The sequence below is a fragment of the Mustela erminea genome, chromosome 7 (genome assembly GCF_009829155.1).
Source record: "Mustela erminea isolate mMusErm1 chromosome 7, mMusErm1.Pri, whole genome shotgun sequence".
Classification (NCBI taxonomy): domain Eukaryota; kingdom Metazoa; phylum Chordata; class Mammalia; order Carnivora; family Mustelidae; genus Mustela; species Mustela erminea.
Genome location: NC_045620.1, coordinates 24202405 through 24215506, shown reverse-complemented (window position 1 = coordinate 24215506; position 13102 = coordinate 24202405). Strand labels below are relative to the sequence as shown.

The following is a 13102-nucleotide window of genomic DNA, read 5'->3' as shown; positions in this document are numbered from 1 at the left end:
CGCGCAGAGGAGCCGACCTAGAGCGCTCGGTCTGGCGCGAGTTACCAGGCGACGGCGCGGCGCGGCGGCCGGCAAGCTGGGATTTGTAGTTCGCCTAAAAGAGGCGGGCACTTACCGGACGGGCGCCCAGCGGTTCGTGCGCTTGTGCGACGTCTAAGGAAGTCTAAGGACTGAAGGTTGGCTTTTGCAATTGACGGCTGTTACCTCAGTCTCCGCGTTTTTCTGCAGGGCTTGTGGAGTGAATTCGGGGCCATTTCTCCTGAGTTAGCGTGGTGGGTGGGACGCCCAGTAATAAGAACCCGGTAGGGCTTAAGTTTCCTTGCTACTACCTACTCCATGCGCCCTGGAGGTATTTTAGTCTTTGAGGAACTCAAAAGTTGGAGCTAGAGGCGCGCACCTCACTGAGAGGCTTTACTTAATGAGAAATTTAAACCTAACGTGTTGGATTCCAGGTTGGGAGGTCAGAAACCAAAAGTCTCCTCTGTAGTTTTTGTTTGTTTGTTTGTTTGTTTTAAAAGATTTTATTTATTTGACAGAGATCACAAGTAGGCAGAGAGACAGGCAGAGAGAGAGGAGGAAGCAGGCTCCCCACTGAGCAGAGAGCCGGCTGCGGGGCTCGATCCCAGCACCCTGGGATCATGACCTGAGCCACCCAGGTACCCCTCCTCTATAGTTTTGAGGAGAGATGTCTCCTGAGAAGAGACGGCCTGCCCCCAGTCTGTCAGGAAGCCTGAAAATACTTGTTCGTGAAATCTCTGCTTGAACGCTCTGGGGAGCATCACGCAGTTCCCCCTGAGCCATAATAAGAGCAGTTATCTTTGAAGGGGCTCTCACGAGTGCGGATGGCCTCCAGCCAAAGACCACTGACACCACCACTAGAGTTGAACAAAGCTGGACTTACTGTCTCCTTACAAGGAGGTAGACACACCATGCTGTCACTTGACCACTGTGAGACTTTGCATCCCTAAGGAGGCTGCAGGACCTGCTCAGTAATCTTCAACTGCTGATATCTGCTCAGACCTGTGTTTCTCCACAGCAGCATTATTGACCTTTGGGGCCAGATAATTCTTTTTTTTTTTTTTTTTTTTAAAGATCTTATTTATTTATTTGACAGAGAGAGAAATTACAAGTAGGCAGAGAGGCAGGCAGAGAGAGAGGGAGAAACAGGCTCCCTGCTGAGCAGAGAGGCCAATGCGGGGCTCCATCCCAGGACCCTGAGATCATGACCTGAGCCGAAGGCAGAGGCTTAACTGGGGCCAGATAATTCTTTGTTGTTGGGAGCTGTTCTGTGCATTTTAGGATGTTCAGTAGCATTCGTGGCCTCCATCATGTCAGTGGCACCCTGTCTCGTTGTGACAATCAAAAATGTCTCCAAACATTACCAAATCCCCTGTGTTTGGGAGCCACTGGCATATACCATTTATCTCTTCCTGGGTCTTTGAAAGGTAAGAAACATTTGCCACATGAGAATCCCCAAACTGCTTTAAATGGGAAGATCTTGAAAAGAGAGAGAAACTGCGTGGCCTAGAGTTCTGAAAAACCTGTTCAACTAGAACAATGAAGACTGAGACAAAGCAAAGACAAATGAAGTGGGAAGAAACAGAGGGAGAGGACCAGTGATGAAAGTGGAGAGGACCTCTGTAGAAATCACCCTTAAGTTATTCAGTTAACAATAACAAAGACACGAAAAGTCTTAATGAGGCCTTATAGTACCTCTGCTCCCTGTTTGGGAAATGCTGTTACGCTTAGCAAATAGTCCTTGGCCACTTTTCTGAAAAGACTTCTTTTCCTTTACAACATGGGCCCAGGTCTGACCTTCCTGGGGCCCAGGTCTGACCTCCCTAAAATGGCTACTTGCATGAGACTCTTCAGAGATTTCAAACATTCCCCCAAGGAAGTAGTTTGTTTTCCAGGAAAGCCAAGGTTTCCTGGAAAGCAGGCAGAAGTCATAAAGCAATGATAGCTAAGCTTTTCCAGGTTTTCCAAGAGACGATCCTACTTAGACTAAGCTAATAAGAGCATCAATGCAAATAATCACCTGTATCTTCCTAACCTCTTTCATTTAGGAATCTCTGCAAAATATATAGACATTTATTAGTTTTCTTCTCATAACAGTGAGAGAAATCATTGTAATTTTTCTGTTTTATAGATACAGAAGCCAAGTCATGGAGTCCACAAAAAATAGTAAGAAATCCAGAAATAGACTATTGAAATCTTCACTTTGGGCCATTCCTGATGCTTAGCACCACTCCAGATCTCCCACAACTCAATAGTAAGGTAATGATAATCCTTCAAGTGTATACGAAATTTTATGTTTTCATAGGCTTTAAAATAATCCATAGTCTCTTCACTTGACCCATAAAATAGCAGGCCTATTTTAGTAGAGGCTATGAATTAAAATAATTAAAATAGAGGGCATGAATGAAATAAAATTAAATAGTAGTAGTATTTGAACTGGAACCCAGATCTCATGATTCTTAGTCCAATACTCATTGTACTTGGTAAGCAAGTCCATGCATCCTTGTAGTAATACTTAATTTACAGAGAACAGAAGATATTCTAATCCACATAGAAATTCAAACCTATGCAACCCTTTCATCTATTTTTACCTCATTATGTAGGGTCTTTTAAGAGTTAGCTTTGGTGAAGAAAGGGAAAAGTCACTGAGATATTAATGAAGCATCTGGTAACTCTGAAATTAAATTAATCTTTGGATTGACATAGTAGGCAGAAGGCATAGTGAGGTTCCCGCTAAAGAAATCTTAAATAGAGTTAACCTTTAGGATCTAAATTAGTAGGAATGAATTCTTAATTATTTAGCCATATATAAAAATGACTTATGAGATAATATTGTCACTGAGGAGATTTAGGAATTACCAATTCTAAGCAATTTGATCAGGCTATAGTATAATGAATATACTATCTCTACATACTGTCATTATATTAATGATACCCAAATTCATATTTCCAACCCAAACCTCTCCACTGAGTTCCAGCCTCACATATCCAAGTACCTACTTCTCTATGTTTGCTCATCTCATAGAGATCTCAAAGTCACTGTATTTATTTATTTATTTATTTATTTTTACTATTTTATTTATTTATTTGACAGCGATCACAAGTAGGCACAGAGAAGCAGGCTCCCTGCTGAGCAGAGAGCCCAATGCGGGGCTCGATCCCAGGACCCTGGGATCATGACCTGAGCCAAAGGCAGACACTTAATGACTGAGCCACCCAGGCACCCCAAACTCACTGTATTTAAAACAGAATTCTTGGGGCGCCTGGGTGGCTCAGTGGGTTAAGCCTCTGCCTTCGGCTCAGGTCATGATCCCAGGGTGCTGGGATCGAGCCCCGCATCGGGCTCTCTGCTCAGCAGGGAGCCTGCTTCCTCCTCTCCTCTGCCTGCCTCTCTGCCTACTTGTGATCTCTGTCTATCAAATAAATAAATAAAATCTTAAAAAAAAAAAAAAAAACAAAAAAAAACAGAATTCTGGGTCTATGCTACCACATGTCTTCCTCATCTCACAAATTAAGGGTACTGCTCTCTGCTCAGTTGCTTAAGTCAGAAACCTAGGAGTCAGCTCAATTCCTTCATTTTTGTCACCTTCTTCATCCAATTCATTATCAAGTCTTGTTGATTCTATGTCCTAAATAAATCTCAAATCCAACCACTTCTCTCTATCTCCACTACCACACTAGTTTGGTCCAGGTGACTGTCATGTCTTTCTTGGATACTACAATATTTTCCTCTTTACCTTTTTCTCCATAACACTTAACACAATTTGTTTAATTTTTTTTAAAAGATTTTATTTATCTACCAGAGGGGGGGTGCGGAGAGAGCGAGCACAGGCAGACAGAATGGCAGGCAGAGACAGAGGGAGAAGCAGGCTCCCTGCTGAGCAAGGAGCCCGATGTGGGACTCGATCCCAGGACGCTGGGATCATGACCTGAGCCGAAGGCAGCTGCTTAACCAACTGAGCCACCCAGGCATCCCACAATTTGTTTAATTTATTGGTAGGTTGTTTACTTGTGATTTTCATAATCTCACTTCACTTCTAGAATATATATAAATTCTTTGAGGATAATTTGTTGAATTAATAGATAAAAATCCAATAGTGCTAAAATTTTAACATGATTGCTTATAGAGATGTAGCTGAAGTAGGAGGCTTTATTTAATCATATAGGATAAAAAAATTTACTGGAGCTAATATAATTAAAATCAACTGTAGTACAACTCAAAATGGATGAAAGATCTAAATGTGAGACAGGAATCCATCAAAATCCTAGAGGAGAACACAGGCAGCAACCTCTGTGACCTCAGCACACGGCAACTATTGGCTGGACATGTCTCTAAAGGCAAGGGAAACAAAGGCAAAAATGAGCTTTTGGGACTTCATCAAGATAAAAAGCTTTTGTACAAGCAAAGGAAACAGTTGACAAAACCAAAGGACAGCCTACAGAATGGGAGAAGATGTTTGCAAATGTCTCAACAGATAAAGGGCTAGTATCCACAGTCTATAAAGAACTTATCAAACTGAACACACAAAGAACAAATAACCCAGTCAAGAAATGGGCAGAAGACATGAACAGGCATTTCTCCAAAGAAGACATCCAAATGGCAAACAGACACATGAAAAAATACTCAACATCACTTGACTTCAAGGAAACACAAATCAAAACCACAATGAGAGGGGCACCTGGGTGGCTCGGTTGGTTGAGTGTCTGCCTTTGGCTTGGGTCATGATCCCTGGGTCCTGGGATCGACCCCTGCATCAGGCTCCTTGCTCAGCGGAGATTCTGCTTCTCCCTCTCCCTCTGTGCTCCCTCTTTCTCTCTCTCTCTCAAATAAATAAAATAAAATAAAATAAAATAAACCACACACACACAATGAGATACCACCTCATACCAGTCAGAATGGCTAAAATCAACAAGTTAGGAAATGATAGATGTTGGCAAAGATATGGAGAAAAGGGAACTCTCCTAACCTGTTGGTTGGGATGCAAACTAGTGCAGCCATTCTGGAAAACAATATGGAGGTTCCTCAAAAAGTTGAAAATAGAGCTACCCTATGACCCAGCAATTGCACTATTGGGTATGTATCACAGAGATACGAATGTAATGATGCAAAGGGGCACCCACACCCCAGTGTTTATAGCAGCAATGTCCACAATAGCCAAACTATGGAAAGACCCCACAGGCCCATCAACAGATGAATGAACAAAGAAGATGTGTAAACACACACACACACACACACACACACACACACACACACACACACAAAATGGAATATTACTCAGCCACCAAAAAAGAAATCTTGCCCTTTGCAATGATGTGGATGGAAGGAGAAGGTATTATGCTAAGTGAAATAAGTCAGTCAGAGAAAGACAATTATATGACTTCACTATATATATATGGCATTTAAGAAACAAAATGGAGGATCATAGGGGAAGGGAGGGAAAAATAAAACAAGATGAATTCAGAGAGGGAGACAAACCGTAAGAAAAACAAACTGAGGTTTGCTGGAGGGGAGGGGTTGGGGGATGTGGTAACTGGGTGATGGACCATGTGATGTAATGAGCACTGTGTTTATATACAACTGATGAATCACTGAACTCTACCTCCAAAACTAATAATATATTGTATGTTAGTTTAAATAAAATAAAAATTTAAAATATCCAATCATATTTCTCCCCTGCCTAAAAGTCAGTTACCTACCACTCTATTCTCTGTCTCTACCCTTCTTACTATTCCCTATCATGTATTTTAAGTTCCAGCCACACTACATTACTTAATATTTCCTGAATATGCCATTCTTCTGGCTAGAATATCTATCCCTTCTCTTCCCAGGTGAGCTTCTGCCATCCTTTAAGATCCAGCTTATATGTTACTTTTTAAAAGAAGCTTATGACTTCTCTAGAGGGTGAAAGTGATTTCTTTTCTTCTATTTGTCTTCTCTCATTACCCTACTACAGCCCTTTCAAACTGTAGCTATATTTGAGATCCTGGAAGGTAGGATCTATGTCTTATTCATCTTTCCTTGCTTTCCCAATGCCTAGCACATGTTTGTGAATGAAAGAACCCATATGGAGTATGGAGAAAGAACCCATCATAAGTATGAGTGCTAATAACGAACTTGCAATAGCTTTAGCTTCTTAAACACAGTCTCCTTCCCAAGGGAAAATGAGAAATTTCTCAACTGTATTCCATTTGAAACAATTGAGTATGAGCATAGTCTGGAAAGAAATGTGCTTTACATCCTCTTTATGAGTCACCATAAAAAGAGATTATCAGTCTTCTTGACATATCAGCAGGCTTTTAAAGAAGAGTGATTCAGTGCACCATGTGTACATTCAGTACCTTGGATTGTCACTACTCATTGCATTTCTTACTCCTTTGCTCTTGAGAGACTTTGTAACCCCAACACCTGGCACAGTTTCTGGCACAGTAAATGTTTATTGAAAGAATATATGAATAAATAAGTGAGATTTATAAATTAATTTTCTCCTCTCTTCTCTTGGATAATTTAAACCCTCCCTTTAAAAATGTTTGAGGTGCCACTCACTTTTTAAAGCCTTTTCTAGGGGCACCTGGGTGTAGCTCAGTCATTAAGACACCTTCAGCTCAGGTCATAATCACAGGGTCCTGGGATGGAGCACTGCATCAGGCTCCTTTCTCAGTGGAAGCTTGCTTCTCCATCTCCCACTCCCACTGCTTGTATTCCCTCTCTCTCTGTTGAATAAATAAATAAAATCTTTTAAAAATTTTTTAAATTAAGCCTTTTCTAATCATCCACTTATAATTTTATCCTTCTCTGTATTGATGTAGCACATATTATTTAAACATTTTACTTTTATTTTTTAAGCAATTTCTACACCCAGTGTGGGGTTCAAACTCACAACCCCAAGATCAAGAGTTGAGCCAGCTATGTGTCCCAGTAGCACATATCATTTAAACTATTCTATCTTGCATTTTTATTTTTTTTAAGTGCATATATTCTTTCTTTCCAGCTAGATTGTAAAATCCTTGAGAGCAGGAGCTATGTGTACTGTTGGATCCTATAGTAGATTCTTAAATCTAGTAGGATTTTTTTGCTGTAAATTGTTGTTGATGTTCCCCAGGGTCACATAGTGTCTTGTCCTCTAAAAAGACTGCAAAACTCTGAAGATAACCATAGAATGAGACTACCTCACATTGTTAGGATAGCTATTATAAAAACAAAGCAAAATGAAAAACAGAAAAGAACAAGTGTTAGCAAGGATGTGGAGAAATTGGAACCTTTGTGCACTATTGATGGGAATGTAAAATGGTACAGCTGCTGTATATATATCTGTTCTTCAAAACAGTATGGTGGGTCCTCAAAAAATTAGAATCACCATATGGTCTAACAATTCTGCTTCTGTGTACGTACCCAAAAGAGTTGAAAGGGGAATCTTAAAGAAATTTCAAACACCCACGTTTACAGCAGCATTATTCATAGTAGCCAAGAGTAGAAACAACTCAGTGTCTGTTGATATGGATGGAAAAGCAAAATGTGGCATATACATCCAATGGAATATTATTGGATCTTAAAAAGGAAGGCAATTCTGACACATATCGCAACATAGATTGCAACTTTGAGGGCATTATGCTAAATGAAATAAACCAGTCACAAAGGGATGAATAGTGCATACTTCCATTTATATGAGGTACCTAGAGTAGTCACTCTCCTAGAAACAGAAAGTAGAATGGTGTTTGGACCTGGGGCAAGAATGGGGAGTTGTTGTTTAATGGGGGCAGAGTTTCAATTTTGCAAGATGAAGAGAGTTCTGGAGATTGGTTGCACAAGGATGTGAATGTACTTAAGTGAACTGTACACTTAAAAATGGTTAAAATTGTGAATTTTATGTTATTAAAAAAACACAAGCACTGATCAGGGAGTCAAAAGACCAAGATTAATCTCAGTTGTTCCCCAATGACCAGTGAATCATGTGCAAGTCATTTTTTTTTCACTTGTGCCTTGATTTCTTCATCTTTAAACAATATAATAGAGATGCTTGGCTTCTGGGTTTATGTGAGGGCCCGACAGAAACAAAACCAAAACCAAAAGCAAATCAACAACTCAAGATAATTTTTTCAGTAGTATTTTTTCCAGTATTCCAGTGTCCCTGATCTCTTTAATATTCATCACAAGTTTCACATCCTATTTCACAACAAAATATTCCTAAAGATGCCTCAGCAATAGCCTCTTACCACTTGAAAGGATATGTATGCTGAACTCTTACAATTTGGGCTGCTCACCTTATAATTTAGTTCCAGGAACACAGCAAATAAACAGCCTTTATGAGGACTATTGAAGACCTAAGATGCTAGTTACTAATGTGGTTTAGCATTAATTGTGGAAATACAAGCTCAGGATTTTCGTGTGAGCATAAGAAAGCTGGTCCCAAATTAGGAAGGTATGAGGGTAAATCTGCTGAGTGTCTAAGAAGCGTCAGGCTCTATAATAGTTGTGTTACATGCAAGATCTCATTTAATGTTCACAACAGCCTTGTCTGGTTAATAATATTATACTCATTTTATAAACACGGAAAATGAAGCTCAGAGAGGTTAAGTCACTTACCCAAATCACACAAGGAATGACAAGTATGGATCAGATATGTATGACTGAAGGCCATACTCTTTGTACTCTGTTAACACTGCCTCTCAAAATATATTTGACTATGCCTATTAATGATATAGTTAACAATAATGTTACATGTTCTGTATTTGTACATTTATGTCAATTATCTTCATTAGTTGTTATAAGATAGGTTGTGTAGGAATAATCATCACCACTTTACAGATGATGAAGCAGTCAGAAAAGTTAACTTACCTAACATAAACCAATCAATAAGTGACTATAACAGCACTTGAAAGTAGGTTCTACAATTCTCAGATGCATACTTTTCCACATCCGTCTCATGAGCATGGAATTTTCTTTCTGATTTTTCTGGTTCTGATATTTTTTATAGAAGCAAAAGACAGAGCATTTTGAAAGCCTGGCAATTCTTGTTATATATGGACAAATTAAATACGTGTGTTCATCCCTCTTCTCTTCCCCAAATCACTAAAATGACAATGAGTTAATATTTTAGAAGTTATTAGCCCACAAGGACAAAGAGAATAAGAAAGATAATAGCAGATGAGGGGTATTAACAAATTTGTGAAAGATGGAAAGCTGAGCTGAGAAAACTGGATTCCAAATGCTTGAGAGGCATATACTAATGAAAGGCAAGCTGTCTCATATTGCAGAACACTGGAATTGGAAGAAGCAAATATGACAGCAGCAGAGATATCTGAGGGGCTGAAAAAAGGGGGATTGGTTAAAAATTTGTGTAAGAAGTTAAGTTACCAGGTCCTTTCCTCATCCTGCTCAGTTAAGCAACTACTGTTTCATTTCTTTGGCAGAACCTAGGAGTTTATTCTGTTTAAAAAAAAAAATTGAACTAGAGATGCTCCAGACTGAAATACTAGGCACAGCTAAACATTATAGTTGGGGAGGTTGGAATAAGAGGATACCACACTGGAAACAGATCAGATGAATGTCTACCTGATGAATGATGAAACTTGCCAAGTCTTCTCAATCTATTTCACTCCAGGAATGCTGACAGCAAGGCTTATATTTTCTAGGCAGGAGAACAGAGATGTAATTTTGGGAGAAACTTAAAACTGAATAACCCCAGAAGGAAGATCTATAGATACTGTTACTTAACAAAACAAATGGGTCCCCACCTTATCATCCTACAATAAAGCCTACCAACTGACAAACTCTTTCTGTTAACACAGACCTTCCAAATACTTCTGCAGTGACTCATTCTTAGATATGAAGGGACACCAAAGGACCACCAGGTAGTTGAGATAAACTTCACCAAGAAAGACAGCATCAAATAGAAATGGAAGAGAAAAGGAGAAACTCAGAGAATAGCAGAGACAATATAGAGATCAGAAGAATATATTTTAAAAGACAGTAAGAATCCTCTGAGAGATAATTATAAGATACTGCATCCATAAAGCAAAGACAAGATGCTTCAAAAAGGGAACAATTAGAAGATAACAGCTCTGGGAAATTAAAAATATAATAACAAAAGTAAATAATTCAAAGTAGTATTAATATATAAAATTGAGGAATCTCCTGGAAAAGAGAACAAAAAGAAATGGAAAATGAGAGAGAAAAGATCATTAAAAGATGAATTCATAAGGTCCAACATGAGGCTAATAGGATTCTAGAAAAAGAAAAGAAATGGAGGGAAGGAAATTATCAAAGAAATTATAAGAAAATCTCTAATAACTGAAGGACATGAGTGTCCAGATTGGCAGAACCTGCTAAATGCCCAACATAATGTAGGAAAAAAAAAACAAAACCAAAGCTACTATGACATCGTCATGAAATTTCTAAACACAAGAGATAAAAAGAAGATAAAAAAATCTTGGTGACAGATAAGGAGAGATCAGGGAAAGGGGAATGGATTACTTATAAAAGAGTAGGTAATAAAGTTGAGTTCAACATTAATGCTGGGTGCTAGAAGACAGTGAAACAGTGCTTTCAAAATTCTGAGAGAAAATTATTTTCAACCTAGAATTCTATGCTAAATCATATAATCAAGTGTGAGACAATTAAAGATATTTTCAGGCATGTGAGGATCAAAAATTTACTACCCATCTCCTCCCAGCTTTTCCTGGAACACTACTGGAGGATATACACTACTGAAATAAGAAAGACAAATCTAGAAGTTTTAAGAAATGGGATTAACCTACAAAAGAGAGGAAATCCCAACATGACAGCTATACAGCAGAGGGAGGGAGGAATAGCCTAGACTGAAGGATGGAATGCTCCAGTGGACTGTTTCCAGCAAAACTGGTGGAGTGTATCTGACACATTTGATGGTGTTGCAAATAGTTTCAGCATTTTTACATCCCTGAAAGAATTAGTGATAATAATAATAATAGAAAATTTGGCAGACAAAAAACTGATTTATTAATTTCAAGAAGAACAAAAGTCGTATAAGAACGGCACCTGGGTGACTCAGTCTGTTGAGTGATTGAATATCCGACTCTCCATTTCGGCTCAGGTCACAATCTTGGAGTCTTCTGATAGAGCCTGCATGCCTGCATTGGGCTCCATGCTCAGCAGGGAGTGTGTTGGAGATTCTCTCCCTCTCCCTCTGCCTCTCCCCCCACCCAATAAATAAATAAATCTTTTTTAAAAAGGTTGTATAAGAAAGTAAATGTAATCATAATAGAACTAATTGACCCAGAAGTGAAACACACTTATAAGGTTAACGTGGAACATTGATTTAATTTAAAATACTGAGATATAATACTGTTGGGAGACTGGAGGGAAGAAAAGTATAAGATGTTGGATCTTTATTTTTTATAATAAATATAATATATTAATGTTATATTATAAATATAATAAAATTTTTAAAATTTACAAAACAAAAATAGTATAAATATTTTATTTGGGAAAATTATGGAAAATATGAAAATTTTGGTAAATATGAAAAGAAGCAAGTAAAAGTCTGGTAAGGTGTCTCTGCCTTTGAGGAAGCTACTGCCTTTTTTTTCCAAGACTCTGTGTGTGTGTGTGTGTGTGTGTGTGTTAAAATATACTCTTGCTTTGTTTTGTTATGAGTCTTGTAGATGCACATGATTTTTTAAAAACCACATAACTTTTAAAGTGTTTACATGTATTACCTTGATAAACATTTAAAATATCAAAAAGAGAGAGAAAAGAGGGAAGAAAGAAAAGAAAAGATTTAGTGTCTGTCTGGACCTGTTACATAAAATGACAAAGTCCTGGAGGAATACTGGAAAAATAACAACCCCAGATATTTGAAAAGAATAAAACCCTATTTAGGCCACTTTCATTGAGGTATCACATTTAATTTGTGTTGTCACAGATGCTACTCTCCCACAAAACAAGAGAAATAAGGTGGAATGGTAGAGCATTGCTATCTTCTGAGTTCTTATCAGCATTACTGGCTGTTTTTTTTTTTTTTTGAAATTATGAATTCGATGAATATCGTAGATCTTCTCGAATCTCAAAAAGATGTTATCACAAGATTAATGTCATGATACTGTGTTATATATGGAATTAGGAGATCTACATTTACATCCCCTTTTTATGAGTTATTGGCTACATAATTGTTTCTTCACCTCCTCTCCTGTTTCTTCTGCTTACTCTGCAAACTGAATTGCAATGAATGATGTTCCAAAAAGAACTGCTTCATGCCAAGTTCCTCTAATACTAAACATGCTCTAGTGTACTGATTAGGGATTATTCAGTCTCTTCTATTAAACTGTAAGAACTTCAAAAGTAATACCACAGTTGACCCTTTATCAATGCAAAGGGTTAGGGGTGCTGACTCCCTATGTAGTCAGTCAGACTATACATAGTCCCTATGTATAATTTTTGACTCCCCAAGCTTAACTACTAATAGCCTGTTGACTGGAAGCCTTAACAATAATATAAACAGTTGATTAACACATATTTTGTATGTTATACGTGTTACGTACTGTAGACTTACAAAGTAAGTATAAAGTAAGCAGAGGAAAGAAAATCCTAAGGAAGAAAAAAATGCATTTATTGTATTATACTGTATTACTATTTTTTTTTTTAGAGAGGGAGAGAGAAGGGTGGAGCAGAGGAAGAGAATTTTTTTTTTAATTGCCTCTCTGCCTGCTTGTGATCACTCTCTCTGTCAAATAAAAAATAAAACCTTAAAAAAATACAGTATAGGGGTGCTTGGGTGGCTCAGTTGGTTAAGCATCTGATTCTTGATTTTGGCTCAAGTCATGATCTCAGGGTTGTGAGATCAAGTCCTGAACTGGGCTCCATGGTGGGCTTAGAGTCCACTTAAGATTCTCTCTCTTCAAAGGTTAGTTGACCATAGAGTTGAGGGAGTCCAGAAATAGACCTGCAACTCTATGGTCAACTAATTTTCGAAGAGAGAGAATGTTAAGTGGACTCTAAGCCCATCATGCAGCCCAGTGCAAGACTTGATCTCACAACCCTGAGGTAATGACTTGAGCCAAAATCAAGAGTCAGATGCTTAACCAACTGAGCCACCCAAGCACCCCTATA

The 13102-nt window shown here is 38.4% G+C and overlaps 1 protein-coding gene across 2 annotated transcripts in view; it reads left to right on the top strand.

Annotated features, from left to right (window-relative positions):
- The first annotated feature begins 10 nt into the window (after window positions 1-10).
- ASIP (agouti signaling protein) overlaps window positions 11-13102 on the top strand; it is a 138821-nt gene continuing 125729 nt past the window's right edge. Inside the window, exons 1-2 of one of the 2 annotated variants that reach the window (XM_032350923.1) lie at window positions 11-176; window positions 2150-2277. The gene's annotated coding sequence lies outside the window, so the exon portion shown is untranslated. Of the gene's footprint in view, window positions 303-2149; window positions 2278-13102 lie in introns of both variants that reach the window. The other variant, XM_032350924.1, reaches the window with a different exon arrangement.